The sequence below is a fragment of the Schistocerca piceifrons genome, chromosome 1, assembly GCF_021461385.2.
Source record: "Schistocerca piceifrons isolate TAMUIC-IGC-003096 chromosome 1, iqSchPice1.1, whole genome shotgun sequence".
NCBI classification, from domain to species: domain Eukaryota; kingdom Metazoa; phylum Arthropoda; class Insecta; order Orthoptera; family Acrididae; genus Schistocerca; species Schistocerca piceifrons.
The window spans coordinates 345714460-345732006 of NC_060138.1; the positions used below are offsets into that span (position 1 = coordinate 345714460).

General features: G+C 46.8%; 1 non-coding gene across 1 annotated transcript; it reads right to left on the reverse strand.

The window, feature by feature from the left end:
- Positions 1 to 5363: 5363 nt before the first annotated feature.
- On the reverse strand, positions 5364 to 5438 carry Trnar-ucu. The gene has a single exon. It is a non-coding gene; the product is annotated as a tRNA-Arg (tRNA).
- Positions 5439 to 17547: the final 12109 nt, after the last annotated feature.

Genomic DNA, 17547 nt, shown 5'->3' on the forward strand with positions numbered 1-17547 from the left:
GAACACATATTGATGACGTTATGAGGAGTAGAATACTAGGGCGACCGGAGGCAGGTCAAACACAGCACGTCGTAGCACCTCCGTGTGCCACAAAGTGTGATCTCAAGATTATGGCAACGATTCCAGCAGACAGGAAACGTGTCCAGGCGCTAGAGTACGGGACTTCCACAGTGTACAACACCACAAGGAGACCGATATCTCACCATCAGTATCCGCAGACGGTCACGCAGTACTGCAGGTAGCCTTGCTCGAGACCTTACCGCAGCCACTGTAACAGTTATCTCCAGACACACAGTCTACAGACGACTCAAGAGACATGGTTTATTCGCCCAGAGACCTGCAAGGTGCATTCCACTGACCCCTGGTCACAGGAGAGCCCGTAAAGCCTGGTGTCAAGAACATAGCACATGGTCGTTGGAACAGTGGTCCCACGTTATGTTCGCGGACGCGTCCATGTATAGTCTGAACAGTGATTCTCGCCGGGTTTTCATCTGGCGTGAACCAGGAACCAGATACCAACCCCTTACTGTCCTTGAAAGGGACTTGTATGGACGTCGTGGTTTGATGGTGTGGGGTGGGATCATGATTGGTGCACGTACACCCCTGCATGTCTTTGACAGAGGAACTATAACAGGTCAGGTGTATCGGGACGTCATTTTGCACCAGTACGTCCGCCTTTTCAGGGGTGCAGTGGGTCCTACCTTCCTCCTGATGGATGATAACGCACGGCCCACCAGGCTGCCATCATGAAGAAGTACCTTGAAACAGAAGATATCAGGCGAATGGAGTAGCCTGCCTGTTCTCCAGACCTAAACCCCATCAAGCACGTCTGCGATGCTCTCGGTCGATGTATCGCTGCACGTCTTCAAACCCCTAGGACATTTCAGGAGCTCCGACAGGCACTGATGCAGGAATGGGAGGCTATACCCCAGCAGCTGCTCGACCACCTGATCCAGAAAATGCCAACCCGTTGTGCGCCCTGTGTACGTGTGCATGGTGATCATGTCCCATATTGATGTCGGGGTACATGCGCAGGAAACAGTGGCGTTTTGTTGCACATGTGTTTCGGGACGGTTTTCTCAACTTACCACCAATACCGTGGAGTTGCAGATCTGTGTCGTGTGTGTTCCCTATGTGCCTATGCTATTAACGCCAGTTTTGTGTAGTGCCACGTTGTGTGGCACCACATTCTGCAATTGTCCTTAATTTATGAACATGAGTGTAGCTATAGTAAGGTGACGTACTAACGGTTTGCGGGAAATGAATTAAAATACGGGAGCATGATCTCAGAGGATTCACAGTCGTGCACAGAAAGGCGGACGTCACATAGCGTGACGTCAACGTGACTATAGCGCCCCGCAACACGAGATATTTGAGGGGAAGGGAAAAGACTGTGTGTGTCAGTCAGCGAGCGCTTAACGTGAACTGTGGTGGTGTTCTTCATTACGAAACGGCCCGGAGACAGTATCTCGATGACTTCACATAGGGAAGAATCATCCGCAGACTCGAAGAAGGACGAAATGCGACGATTATCGCCCAGGAGTTTGGTATTGCTCACAGCACTGTTTCACGTGCATGGGGAACGTTCCGAACTACAGACACTGGTGCCCGAAGGAGAGGAGGTGCCCTGCCACGGCCAACTACAGCAGCAGGTGACCGCTGCGTCGTGCAACAGGCAAGAAGGGACCCAAGTCAAATAGCAGGTGCAATTGCAACCACAGTTTCTGACACCGCGGTGCGCGGCATCTGCGTGGGAGTGGGGTGGTCTGTCTGCCCGACGACCAAAATGTCGTGCTCCGTTGACAGCCGAACATCAATCGCGATTGTGCCAAGAGCACAGAGACTGGATCAACGAGTAGTGGGGACGGGTGCTCGGATGAGAGCAGATTCAGTCTGGGTAGCGTCACTGGACGTATATTGGTATGGCGAGAGTTGGGAACAGGTAATGCACCCTGGAACAGTGTCGAACATGCCTGGTTTGGTGGTGCAGGTGTTATGGTGTGGGGAGGTTGCATGGGCGTACTGATTTCCATATCTTGCAACAGCTTACAATTTCCGGTCAACGTTATCGTGACACTGTACTCCTTCCCCATGTGCGTCTTTTCAGGGGTAAGTCGGCCGTGTCTTTCCAAAGGCCTTAAGGGGAGACGTTGATGAAAAACACACACTATTTCAAAAATGCACCAAATCCACAGTTTTGGAGATATGGCAATGATACCACGCTTTACATGAATATAACACATTTACATATAAAATCCTTTGATGAGGTTTTTGGAATAGGTCAAAGAGGAGGATTTTCATAATTTTTTAATTATAATTCTACAAGTACAATTTTAAATTCATGCAAAATTCCAAGCACTTTGCCCCATATCTCAGCTTGCAACCAGAATATCAAATGGCTCTGAGCACTATGGGACTTAACTTCTGAGGTCATCAGTCCCATAGACTTAGAACTACTTAAACCTAACTAACCTAAGGACATCACACACATCCATGCCCGAGGCAGGATTCGAACCTGCGACCGTACCAGCCGCGTGGTTCCGGACTGAAGCACCTAGAACCGCTCGGCCACCGATGCCGGCCTACCTGATTCATATCTCGGGTCTAGAACTCGGGTGAAACTCTGGCTTACATATATTTCACCGATTAGATATCGACAGTTTCATGCACTACCAGGCTATACCATGAAAATTAGTTTTCCTATAAATGACATTAAAAGCATATAAAATACAACTTCAAAACGTATTCCTGTTTTGTAAACGCAATCCCCCCTTAAGCAGTGCGTGACCACATCGAGCAGCGCAGGTGGAGGCGCTCTTGAAACGAGAGAATATTCGGTGAATGGAACGGCCTCCAGCTTTAGAACAGATTTTGATTTAGTTACGCAACATACGGACTCAGGGGCTGGCGAGCCGTGGCTTCCCGGGTAGCGACGCAGGCAATCTCCTGCAGGGCTCGGCATCCCGCAGAGTGCCTCGAGACGCAATTACCGGCGCCGCTCCAGGGGTAGGGGTAGGGGCGCTAAGCCTGCCCGCGACCAGTGCTCGGCTTCCCACAGGGCGCAGCCAGAGTGGCCGCAGGCGGCACCGCGCACGCCCTGCCTGCCGCCAGTCGCCTAACATTCAGTCGCTACAGCGTTTTGCATTAACTCTGCTACGGCTTCCACGTCCACAAAAACACACTGATGAGCCAAAAAAGTATGACCACCTTCTTAGTACGAGGGGCGTTTGAAAAGTCCGTGCAAAAATAAAAACGTGTTTTGGTAAACCTTTTTTATTTTTCGACATAGTCTCCTTTTAGACTTATACACTTCGTCCAACGCTGTTCTAATTTGTTGATACATTCCGAACAATAGGAATTTTCCAAGTCTGCAAAATAGCTATTACTTGCTCCAATCACCTCATCATTAGAATAAAATCTTTGTCCTGCCAGCCATTTCTTCAAATTAGGGAACAAATAGTAGTCCGAGGTGATCAGGTATGGAGAATAGGGGGGATGTGAAACGAGTTGGAATCCTATTTCCATTAATTTTGCGACCACAACTGCTGAGGTGTGTGTTGGTGCATTGTCGTGATGGAAAAGGAATTTTTTGTGGTCCAATCGCCGGCGCTTTTATTGCAGTTCGATTTTCAGACTGTCGGATAACGATGAATAATATGCACATGTAATAGTTTTACCCTTTTCCAGATAGTCGATGAGGATTATCCCTTGCCAATCCCAAAAGACAGTCGCCATAACCTTTCCGGCTAAAGGACTGGTCTTCGCCTTTTTCGGTGCAGATTCTCCCTTGGTACCCCTTGTTTAGATTGTTTTTTGGTCTCAGGAGTACAGTAATGTATCCATGTTTAATCCACAGCGACGAAACGACGTTTAAAGTCCTGCGGATTCTTCCTGAACAGCTGCAAACCATCCTTGCGACACTTCACACTATTCCGTTTTTGGTCAAGCGTGAGCAATCGCGGAACCCATCTTGCGGATAGTTTTCTCATGTCCAAATGTTTATACAAAATATTATGCAACCGTTCATTCGAGATGCCCACAGCACTAGCAATCTCACGCACCTTAACCCTTCTGTCATCCATCACCATATCATGGATTTTATCACTGGTTTCTGGAATCGTAGCCTCCACAGAGCGTCCAGAACGTTCAGCATCACTTGTGCCCGTATCACCACTCCGAAAATTTTGAAACCAGTAAGTAACTTTTCTAATCGAATGTGCAGAGTGACCGTAATTTTTATCAAGGTTCTCTTTAGTCTCCTGAGGCGTTTTGCCTTTCATATGTTTAATCGCCACATGAAATTCTTCTTCGTCCATTTATTGACAATCACTCGACTTCCTTGATTCACACGAATGCCAAACACAAACAAATTGACCAATATGGCTGAAACTTGGTGTGCGTTCTTTCCAAAGATACTAATAACTAAACATGACCTTGATACGCGCCGGTGGTGCCATCTCTCGGACTTTGCACCGACTTTTCGAACGCCCTCGTAGCATCTCTCGAACGCAACACAATGGCGATTTTGAGTGACACTGATTCGAAAGACTTTGGCAGGTTTCCGGAGGTATGTGGCACCAGGTACCTACACACAGCTCACGCAGTTCCCGTAAATATCGGTACGGACCGATGGTTCGTTGGCGCGCTGCTTGCTCCCCACAAGCATCACGTATGTGTTCCATCTGTTTCAGATCAGGCGAATTTGGTGGGCAGTACATCAAAGATCAGGCACAGAGTGAAGCATGTGGTCTGGAATAATGTTCACGTCGTCCAGAGGTGACGTGGTTCCTTCCGTTGCTACCACTTGTCCCATGAAAGCCCTGCTGAATATCATCCACAGGGTAATACCGTCTCCACCATCTTGCGTCTGTGGTTTGGTGCTCACTATTAGTAATCCATGTGTTAATCTTCGGCCGATATTTTGCTATTAGCAGTGTATTCAAACGAAGTGCAAATCTCAATGCAGTGATCAATAAATCGTGATGTGTCCTAGGAATGTGGACGTTAATGTCAGCGGTCCTCTTGGTAGTATTCAAGAGCATTATTGTATGCATCGGTAACGAGATTTGAGCCTGTGCGTTTAATTCTGTACTCGAGCACGATCACCGAACACAAACACAATATTGCATGATATTACAGATATCCAGTGAACGACGGCGTGCTGAAACGCAATGCCTCCGATTTATTTGTGATGCGTATTACTCGGTCGACTTTCCCGCTTCCCTGTAACGCAAGTTGTAGCCCTCTGCCGCTAGAGAGCTCCGAAATGGCGGAGTGTAACGCATCTAAATTCGGATTATATATTAATACCTTCAGCTGCTGACGGGCATTGATATATATCAGCAGGGACAGGTGAAAATGTGTGCCCCGACCGGGACTCGAACCCGGGATCTCCTGCTTAGATGGCAGACGCTCGATCCATCTGAGCCACCGAGGGCACAGAGGTTAGTGCGATTGCAGGGACTATCTCACGCACGCCTCCCTCGAGACCCACATTCTCACCTTATATGTCCACACCACTACATTCGTAGTGTCACTACCCAACTGACTCATTACTTGTGGAAGACATTCTTACCAAGTTCGGTAAGACTTCGGGTAATATGTGTGCATCCGAACAGAAGAGGAAGGTCATGACCGGTATTGCCAGAACTATATACTTATATGGATATGGTGTCTGTTCTTTCGGAATGTCCTAAAGAACTGACACCATATCCATATAAGTACACTACTGGCCATTAAAATTGCTACACCAAGAAAAAATGCAGATGATAAACGGGTATTCATTGACCAAATATATTATACTAGAACTGACATGTGATTACATTTTCACGCAATTTGGGTGCATAGAGCCGGTCGATGTGGTCGAGCGGTTCTAGGCGCTTCAGTCTGGAACCGCGCGACCGCTACGGTCGCAGGTTCGAATCCTGCCTTGGGCATGGATGTGTGTGATGTCCTTAGGTTAGTTAGGTTTAAGTAGTTCTAAGTTCTAGGGGACTGATGACCTCAGATGTTAAGTCCCATAGTGCTCAGAGCCATTTGAACCATTTTTTGGGTGCATAGATCCTGACAAATCAGTACCCAGAACAACCAACTCTGGCCGTAACAACGGCCTTGATACGTCTGGGCATTGAGTCAAACAGAGCTTGGACGGCGAGTACAGGTACAGCTGCCCATGCAGCTTCAACACGATACCATAGTTCATCAAGAGTAGTGACTGGCGTATTGTGACGAGCCAGTTGCTCAGCCACCATTGACCAGACGTTTTCAATTGGTGAGAGATCTGGAGAATGTGCTGGCCAGGGCAGCAGTCCAACATTTTCTGCATCCAGAAAGGCCCGTACAAAAGCTGCAACATGTGGCCGTGCATTATCCTGCTGAAATGTAGGGTTTCGCAGGGATCGAATGAAGGGTAGAGCCACGGGTCGTAACACATCTGAAATGTAACGTCCAGTGTTCAATGTGCCGTCAATGCGAACAAGAGGTGACCGAGACGTGTAACCAATGGCACTCCATACCATCACGCCGGGTGATACGCCAGTATGGCGATGACGAATACACGCCTCCAATGTGCGTTTACCGCGATGTCGTCAAACTCGGATGCGACCATTATGATGCTGTAAACAGAACCTGGAGTCATCCGAAAAAATGACGTTTTGCCATTCGTGCACCCAGGTTCGTCGTCGAGTACACCATCGCAGACGCTCCTGTCTGTGATGCAGCGTCAAGGGTAACCGCAGCCACGGTCTCCGAGCTGATAGTCAATGCTGCTGCAAACGTCGTCGAACTGTTCGTGCAGATGGTTTTTGTCTTGGCAAACGTCCCCATCTGTTGACTCAGGGATCGAGACGTGGCTGCACGATCCGTTACAGTCATGCGGATAAGATGCCTGTCATTTCGACTGCTAGTGATACGAGGCCGTTGGGATCCAGCACGGCGTTCCGTATTACCCTCCTGAACCCACCGATTCCATATTCTGCTAAGAGTCATTGGATCTTCGACCAACGCGAGCAGCAATGTCGCGATACGATAAACCGCAATCGCGATAAGCTACAATCCGACCTTTATCAAAGTCGGAATCGTGATGGTTCGCATTTCTCCTCCTTACATGAGGCATCACAACAACGTTTCACCAGGCAACGCCGGTCAACTGCTGTTTGTGTATGAGAAATCGTTTGGAATCTTTCCTCATGTCAGCACGTTGTAGGTGTTGCCACCGGCGCCAACCTTGTGTGAATGCTCTGAGAAGCCAATCATTTGCATATCACAGCATCTTCTTCCTGTAGGTTAAATTTCGCGTCTGTAGCACGTCATCTTTGTGGTGTAGCAGTTTTAATGGCCAGCAGTGTATATATCTAACGCAACTACACCGGTGAGTGAGAAACAGCGTGCTGTAATCGACTTTCTAACAGCAGAAGAGTTCGTCCACACATAGAGCGCCCCCTCCTTCAGCATGACAGTGCCAGACCACACACGAACGCTGCGTCATCAGCAACAATCCGATGCCTTGAGGTCATTGTTGTCCATCACCCTCCATACAGTCCCGAATTACCCCACCAGTTTTTCCATCTGTATCGAAAACTTAAAGAACACCTTTGAGGACTCCACTTTGGTAGTGATGAAACGGTGCAAGCAGAGGTGACATGGGGCTCCGTCAAGAAAGTCAAAACACTCTACAGTGATTGTATCAATCAAGTAGTACCTCCAGAATGAGATTTTCACTCTGCAGCGGAGTATGCGCTGATATGAAACTTCCTGGACGATTAAAACTGTGTTCTGGACCGAGACTCGAACTCGGGACCTTTGCCTTTCGCAGGCAAGTGTTCTACCATCTGAGCTACCCATGCACGACTCACGCCCCGTCCTCACAGTTTTACTTCTGCCAGTACCTCGTCTCCTACCTTCCAAACTAGCATTCCTGAAAGAAAGGATATTGCTGAGACATGGCTTAGCCACAGCCTGGGGGATGTTTCCAGAATGAGATTTTCACTCTGCAGCGGAGTGTGCGCTGATATGACGACGCACTGGCAGAAATAAAGTTTTAATCTGTCAGGAAGTTTCAAGTAGTATCTCGTTGAGAGAAATGTATCCTCCCCAGGGTACTATGTTGATAAATAAGTACATGTGAAGAACAAAGATGTAGAATGGTGTTAGTCTGTTTTCTTTAACACGCCTTAAGTGCTTTCACAAAAAAAGAACTCTCGGAGGCACCACCTTTAAGCACGTCCTCATTCATTAACATAACTGATACGCTGGACGCTCGTCCGCAAGACTATATCAGAAAAGTACAGTTGTCACTTGTCGTGGAAACAGCTTGGAGAATCCTTAGTTTTGCACAGCATGCAGGGACTGATCACGTGGACACACATTAAATTTAAAGCAAACTATTAACCAGTGTGAGTCATCACTACATTATTTCCTTTGCCTTGCCTGTCATGGGGCACTGAAGCATAGCAGCTGTGAAACAAAGAAGAAACAAAATATGGAGCGCGTCCGTCGACCTCTGGCGCTCTCGTGCCATGTGGCGCTCTGACTAATGCGCTCGACACACGCAACTGGCTAGTGACCTTCTGCTGTGTCATAATTAGTGTTCCCCGCTGAAGTTAATGTGCTGTTTCCCTAGGATACACGCACCGAATTTTTTTTATTTAGGTCAGTGCTGTCTCCATCGTCACACAATGCTCGGTGATTGTAGCTACGGCACATATCGGCTCTGGAATGTGTCCCTTTATGTCTACAACATAGCCATGGTGAAATGTAACGTTATTCCCTTTATCAGAATATTTACCGAGCATATATGTGAGCTAGGTAGAAACTGAGAGCCAAACTAGGACAAGAGTGAAGATGCCTGCCTTCTGTCAACAGTGATCATTCAGGCTGCCATTCTGGCACATCTTGAAAATCCCCTTTCGCCTCCTCCTCTAAACTTCCTTGGCATGGCACGAAATTCTACTTGTAGTTATGGCCAGAATCCACGCACTGCTAAACCGTCTTCTCAAGGGAGGACGACGAGCTGGTGACGTCATAGCGTGGAATTCCACATTCCATTATACAGCGAAATGAAAAACGTGGTACGTCCTCGAGGAGAGGGACGTGGCCAATGAGATGCGGCATCGGTTTTACGTCACGAGCAGACCTTACAAGTCGCCATATTGTACGATGTTAGAGTTCGTATTTGGTGCTTTTTTTCATTATAGAGTACGTTCTATGAATTTATACTGTTCAGAGCAACAGCGAATTAGTGATGTCTTGCAAAAGCGTCGTTTCACATACGATTTATTATAATAAAATAACAGGAAACTAAATATCGATAGTCTGGTGTTTGATATTTTTTGTGTTATGACTTGTATGCTACGAAAACTGTTTCAGTGCTACAGCACAGTGATGATCTATGCGAAACACGTAGTTTCGGTATAATTTGTCGTATGTAAATATCAAATAATGACATCTACATCTACATGGTTACTCTGCAATTCACACTTAAGTGCCTGGAAGAGGGGTTATCGAACCATTTTTATACTTCTCTACCATTCCACTCTCGAATGGCGCGTGGGAGAAAGGAACACCTAAATCTTTCAGTTCGAGCTCTGATTTCTCTTATTTTATTATGATGATCGTTTCTCCCTACGTAGGTGGGTGTCAACAAAATATTTACGCATTCGGAAGAGAAATTTGGTGATTGAAATTTCGTAAATAGATCTCGCCGCAAAGAAAACCGCCTTTGTTTCAGTGACTGCCACCCCAACTCGCGTATCATATCAGTGACACTTTCACCCCTATTGCGCGATAACACGAAACGAGCTGCCCCTCTTTGCACCCCTTCGATGTCCTCCGTCAACCCTACCTGCTAAGGATCCCTTACCGCGCAGCAATATTCCAGCAGAGGACGAACAAGTGTAATGTAGTCTGTCTCTTTAGTGGGTTTGTCGCATCTTCTAAGTGTTCTGTCAACACAGCGCAGTCTTTGTTTCGCCTTCCCCACAATATTATCTATGTGGTCTTTCCAATTTAAGTTCTTCGTAATTGTAATTCTTAGGTATTTAGTCGAATTGATAGCCCTTAGATTTGTGCGATTTATCGTATACCCCAAATTTATCGGGTTTCTTTTAGTACCCATGTGGATGACCTCGCAATTTTCTTTGTTTAGTGCCAATTGGTAATTTTCGCACTATACAAAAAATTCTCTCTAGATCATTTCGTAATTGGAATTGATCGTCTGATAATTTTACTAGACGGTAAATTAGAGCGTCATTTGCAAACAATCTAAGGGGGCTGCTCAGATTATCACCTAGATCATTTATGTAAATCAGGAACAGCAGACATCCTATGACACTACCTTGCGGAACGCCAGATATCACTTCTGTTCTACTCGTTGATTTACCGTCTATCACTACGTACTGTGACCTCTCAGGGAGGAAATCACGAATCCAGTCACACAACTGAGACGATACTCCATATGCACGGAATTTGATTAACAGTCGCTTGTGAGGAACGGTATCAAAAGCCTTCTGGAAATCTAGGAATATGGATTCGATCTGAGATCCCTTGTCGACAACACTCATTACTTCATGTGAATAAAGAGCTTGCTGTGTTGCCCAAGAACGATATTTTCTGAATCCGTGTTGGTTATGTATCAATAAGTCATTTCTTCAAGGTGATTCATAATGTTCGAGTACAGTATACGCTCCAAAATCCTATTGCAAATTGAGGTCAGTGATATGTGTCTGTAATTCAGTGGGTTACACCTATTTCCCTTCTTGAATATTGGTGTGACCTGTGATACTTTCCAGTCTTTAGGAACAGACCTTTCATCAAGTGAGCGGTTGTATATGATTGCTAAGAAAGTCGCTATTGTGTCTGCATACTCTGAAAGGGACCTGATTGGTATACCATCTGGACCGGAAGACTTGCCTTTCTTAAGTGATTTGAGTTATTTCGCAACACCTAAGATATCTACTTCTATGTCACTCATGCTAACCGCTGTTCTGGTTTCGAATTCTGGAATATTTACTTCGTCTTCTTTCGAGAAGGAATTACGGAAAACTGTACTGACATTTGTAGATATAGTCTTTACACGGTGAATACCATATGTGGAGGCCCACACGCCATGTCGAAGCCCTAGCGTAGTTGATAGCATTGTCAGCTGCGAATACTATAGCAGCAGTTCCCTGTCCACTTCCTTCCAATCATGTTTTTCACCTATTGTTTTCTAAAAGATTCTGGGTCTTTCTTATTAATTTAATAGAAAAGTTATCTGCAGTAGTGCATGTTATTTATTATAAATAAAGAATTGCTACAATTCGTGTTTTATAAGCCAACGACTGGAATGTTTCCCCAGTGGCCATAAATCTTAACGTGACTACCAATACACGTCAGGCAGTAAACACAAGTTACTCTCTGTAAGTTTCTGCTATTACGAAATTTTGTGTAAAATATATATACCCATCTCTTAGTTTTATGGACTGCTTCACATTTTTATCTTGACGGGAAATATGTTTTTCAGTGACGGCGAGCAGTTTCGAAAAAATCTCCTCCTCCATTCAAACGAAATTTCGAAACGAATTTCTATTTTGAAATCTATGTGATGAACTACGTTACTTCAGTGTGTTGTTAGTCAACCAAACATCGAGAAATAGATATTATGCATGCGGAGAGTAACATTAAACACTGTACTTTACCTATACGAGTATTCAATTCGAAATCGAAAATGAGCTCCAAATTCAACCAAAATAACAAAAGAACTTGTACTAGTAAGTATATCAGTTGCACAGTATTAGGTGGTGGCCCTTAACCATTCTCCCAGCAATTCACTAATCAAGCCGTCGGCGACTCCAGAATATTCTTTGACGATCTTTAACAGAGTCAATGCAGCTACTTCACGCGCGTCCATTTTCGGGGAATTACCACTGGAGAGGGATGAGGTCGCAAATCACGATGAAGAGCACGTTGTGCTCCGTAAGATGTCCCTGGTCGTTTCAGAGCGTGCAGCAATAAAGACGGACGTCACGTCTGGTGAGTTTCGCGATGAGGAACGCGTCCCGTGTGAGGACGTCTTCAGCGATGTTCGGCGCGAGAGAGAAACTACGCAACTTACTGGTCCACAAATTTATTCATAAACGTTCATTGGCGAACCCAGATCAAACCTCAGCAGTGCTGCACTATTATACCGTGCCAAATACTGATCTCCAGCCTCGCTGAACCGCGAGTCAGGGTTAAATTTCTCACTACTCGTATTCCACTAATAAACGCCTTGTCACAATCTACACTCCTGGAAATGGAAAAAAGAACACATTGACACCGGTGTGTCAGACCCACCATACTTGCTCCGGACACTGCGAGAGGGCTGTACAAGCAATGATCACACGCACGGCACAGCGGACACACCAGGAACCGCGGTGTTGGCCGTCGAACGGCGCTAGCTGCGCAGCATTTGTGCACCGCCGCCGTCAGTGTCAGCCAGTTTGCCGTGGCATACGGAGCTCCATCGCAGCCTTTAAGACTGGTAGCATGACGCGACAGCGTGGACGTGAACCGTATGTGCTGTTGACGGACTTTGAGCGAGGGCGTATAGTGGGCATGCGGGAGGCCGGGTGGACGTACCGCCGAATTGCTCAACACGTGGGGCGTGAGGTCTCCACAGTACATCGATGTTGTCGCCAGTGGTCGGCGGAAGGTGCACGTGCCCGTCGACCTGGGACCGGACCGCAGCGACGCACGGATGCACGCCAAGACCGTAGGATCCTACGCAGTGCCGTAGGGGACCGCACCGCCACTTCCCAGCAAATTAGGGACACTGTTACTCCTGGGGTATCGGCGAGGACCATTCGCAACCGTCTCCATGAAGCTGGGCTACGGTCCCGCACACCGATAGGCCGTCTTCCGCTCACGCCCCAACATCGTGCAGCCCGCCTCCAGTGGTGTCGCGACAGGCGTGAATGGAGGGACGAATGGAGACGTGTCGTCTTCAGCGATGAGAGTCGCTTCTGCCTTGGTGCCAATGATGGTCGTATGCGTGTTTGGCGCCGTGCAGGTGAGCGCCACAATCAGGACTGCATACGACCGAGGCACACAGGGCCAACACCCGGCATCAAGGTGTGGGGAGCGATCTCCTACACTGGCCGTACACCACTGGTGATCGTCGAGGGGACACTGAATAGTGCACGGTACATCCAAACCGTCATCGAACCCATAGTTCTACCATTGCTAGACCGGCAAGGGAACTTGCTGTTCCAACAGGACAATGCACGTCCGCATGTATCCCGTGCCACCCAACGTGCTCTAGAAGGTGTAAGTCAACTACCCTGGCCAGCAAGATCTCCGGATCTGTCCCCCATTGAGCATGTTTGGGACTGGATGAAGCGTCGTCTCACGCGGTCTGCACGTCCAGCACGAACGCTGGTCCAACTGAGGCGCCAGGTGGAAATGGCATGGCAAGCCGTTCCACAGGACTACATCCAGCATCTCTACCATCGTCTCCATGGGAGAATAGCAGCCTGCATTGCTGCGAAAGGTGGATATACACTGTACTAGTGCCGACATTGTGCATGCTCTGTTGCCTGTGTCTATGTGCCTGTGGTTCTGTCAGTGTGATCATGTGATGTATCGGACCCCAGGAATGTGTCAATAAAGTTTCCCCTTCCTGGGACAATGAATTCACGGTGTTCTTATTTCAATTTCCAGGAGTGTATTTACAAAAAGACTGTCAGAACTACGAGCTATTAACAGACTGGAAATTATACGCCGCAAAGAGCCACTATACCGCCTCTATCTGCTATCTAACAACTCTCGTCGATAATCTTGTATGAAAACAAAACAAGGATAACAGTTCAAAGTCAAAAAGCGAACAAGACACACACAAATACTTCACATTTCAAATCTACACGTCAACAAAGGAACTTGTCTCCACCAGTTACATCTCGTCAAGTCCACATCCAGCTAGCCAATGGCCACACACTCCGATAAGACGCCTCTGCTTATCGTTCACGTTTTAGCCCAGTGATATGTAACGCTAGTCCAGAATAACGGACAACGGCACTCGTTTTCAGGACAAAACTTTGGTCACTCGAATCAGATGCTTAGTCTTTGAGATACGATCCCATTTATGGACAGGCGTTGAATCCGTAAAGTCGAAAATCGTTCCCTCTTCACGCCCTCGGTTCGCGACGTTTCGCTGCCCCAAATGTTACGTCACCATGGTAGGCGGGAGCCCAATTCTACGCCCGCGCACAGGATAGCAGTTTCAAATACCGTACCACCAGAATGACGCTACAGATGTCTACATCTACATCTACATTTATACTCCGCAAGCCACCCAACGGTGTGTGGCGGAGGGCACTTTACGTGCCACTGTCATTACCTCCCTTTCCTGTTCCAGTCGCGTATGGTTCGCGGGAAGAACGACTGTCTGAAAGCCTCCGTGCGCGCTCTAATCTCTCTAATTTTACATTCGTGATCTCCTCGGGAGGTATAAGTAGGGGGAAGCAATATATTCGATACCTCATCCAGAAACGCACCCTCCCGAAACCTGGACAGCAAGCTACACCGCGATGCAGAGCGCCTCTCTTGCAGAGTCTGCCACTTGAGTTTATTAAACATCTCCGTAACGCTATCACGGTTACCAAATAACCCTGTGACGAAACGCGCAGCTCTTCTTTGGATCTTCTCTATCTCCTCCGTCAGACCGATCTGGTACGGATCCCACACTGATGAGCAATACTCAAGTATAGGTCGAACGAGTGTTTTGTAAGCTACCTCCTTTGTTGATGGACTACATTTTCTAAGCACTCTCCCAATGAATCTCAACCTGGTACCCACCTTACCAACAATTAATTTTATATGATGATTCCACTTCAAATCGTTCCGCACGCATACTCCCAGATATTTTACAGAAGTAACTGCTACAGTGTTTGTTCCCCTATCATATAATCATACAATAAAGGATCCTTCTTTCTATGTATTCGCAATACATTACATTTGTCTATGTTAAGGGTCAGTTGCCACTCCCTGCACCAAGTGCCTATCCGCTGCAGATCTTCCTGCATTTCGCTACAATTTTCTAATGCTGCAACTTCTCTGTATACTACAGCATCATCCGCGAAAAGCCGCATGGAACTTCCGACACTATCTACTAGGTCATTTATATATATTGTGAAAAGCAATGGTCCCATAACACTCCCCTGTGGCACGCCAGAGGTTACTTTAACGTCTGTAGACGTCTCTCCATTGATAACAACATGCTGTGTTCTGTTTGCTAAAAACTCTTCAATCCAGCCACACAGCTGGTCTGATATTCCGTAGGCTCTTACTTTGTTTATCAGGCGACAATGCGGAACTGTATCGAACGCCTTCCGGAAGTCAAGAAAAATAGTATCTACCTGGGAGCCTTTATCTAATATTTTCTGGGTCTCATGAACAAATAAAGCGAGTTGGGTCTCACACGATCGCTGTTTCCGGAATCCATGTTGATTCCTACATAGTAGATTCTGGGTTTCCAAAAACGACATGATACTCGAGCAAAAAACGTGTTCTAAAATTCTACAACAGATCGACGTCAGAGATATAGGTCTATAGTTTTGCGCATCTGCTCGACGACCCTTCTTGAAGACTGGGACTATCTGTGCTCTTTTCCAATCATTTGGAACCCTCCGTTCCTCTAGAGACTTGCGGTACACGGCTGTTAGAAGGGGGGCAAGTTCTTTCGCGTACTCTGTGTAGAATCGAATTGGTATCCCGTCAGGTCCAGTGGACTTTCCTCTATTGAGTGATTCCAGTTGCTTTTCTATTCGTTGGACACTTATTTCGATGTCAGCCATTTTTTCGTTTGTGCGAGGATTTAGAGAAGGAACTGCAGTGCGGTCTTCCTCCGTGAAACAGCTTTGGAAAAAGGTGTTTAGTATTTCAGCTTTACGCGTGTCATCCTCTGTTTCAATGCCATCATCATCCCGTAGTGTCTGGATATGCTGTTTCGAGCCACTTACTGATTTAACGTAAGACCAGAACTTCCTAGGATTTTCTGTCAAGTCGGTACATAGAATTTTACTTTCGAATTCACTGAACGCTTCACGCATAGCCCTCCTTACGCTAACTTTGACATCGTTTAGCTTCTGTTTGTCTGAGAGGTTTTGGCTGCGTTTAAACTTGGAGTGGAGCTCTCTTTGCTTTCGCAGTAGTTTCCTAACTTCGTTGTTGTACCACGGTGGGTTTTTCCCATCCCTCACAGTTTTATTCGGCACGTACCTGTCTAAAACGCATTTTACGATTGCCTTGAACTTTTTCCATAAACACTCAACATTGTCAGTGTCGGAACAGAAATTTTCGTTTTGATCTGTTAGGTAGTCTGAAATCTGCCTTCTATTACTCTTGCTAAACAGATAAACCTTCCTCCCTTTTTTTATATTCCTATTAACTTCCATATTCAGGGATGCTGCAACGGCCTAATGATCACTGATTCCCTGTTCTGTACATACAGAGTCGAAAAGTTCGGGTCTGTTTGTTATCAGTAGGTCCAAGATGTTATCTCCACGAGTCGGTTCTCTGTTTAATTGCTCGAGGTAATTTTCGGATAGTGCACCCAGTATAATGTCACTGGATGCTCTGTCCCTACCACCCGTCCTAAACATCTGAGTGTCCCAGTCTATATCTGGTAAATTGATATCTCCACCTAAGACTATAACATGCTGAGAAAATTTATGTGAAATGTATTCCAAATTTTCTCTCAGTTGTTCTGCCACTAATGCTGCTGAGTCGGGAGGTCGGTAAAAGGAGCCAATTATTAACCTAGTTCGGTTGTTGAGTGTAACCTCCACCCATAATAATTCACAGGAACTATCCAGTTCTACTTCACTACAGGATAAACTACTACTAACAGCGACGAACACTCCACCACCGGTTGCGTGCAATCTATCCTTTCTAAACACCGTCTGTACCTTTGTAAAAATTTCGGCAGAATTTATCTCTGGCTTAAGCCAGCTTTCTGTGCCTATAACGATTTCAGCTTCGGTGCTTTCTATCAGCGCTTGAAGTTCTGGTACTTTACCAATGCAGCTTCGACAGTTGACAATTACAATACCGATTGCTGCTTGGTCCCCACATGTCCTGACTTTGCCCCGCACCTGTTGAGGCTGTTGCCCTTTCTGTACTTGCCCAAGGCCATCTAACCTAAAAAACCGCCTAGCCCACGCCACACAACCCCTGCTACCCGTGTAGCCGCTTGTTGCGTGTAGTGGACTCCTGACCTATCCAGCGGAACCCGAAACCCCACCACCCTATGGCGCAAGTCGAGGAATCTGCAGCCCACACGGTCGCAGAACCGTCTCAGCCTCTGATTCAGACCCTCCACACGGCTCTGTACCAAAGGTCCGCAGTCAGTCCTGTCGACGATGCTGCAGATGGTGAGCTCTGCTTTCATCCCGCTAGCGAGACTGGCAGTCTTCACCAAATCAGATAGCCGCCAGAAGCCAGAGAGGATTTCCTCCGATCCATAGCGACACACATCATTGGTGCCGACATGAGCGACCACCTGCAGATGGGTGCACCCTGTACCCTTCATTG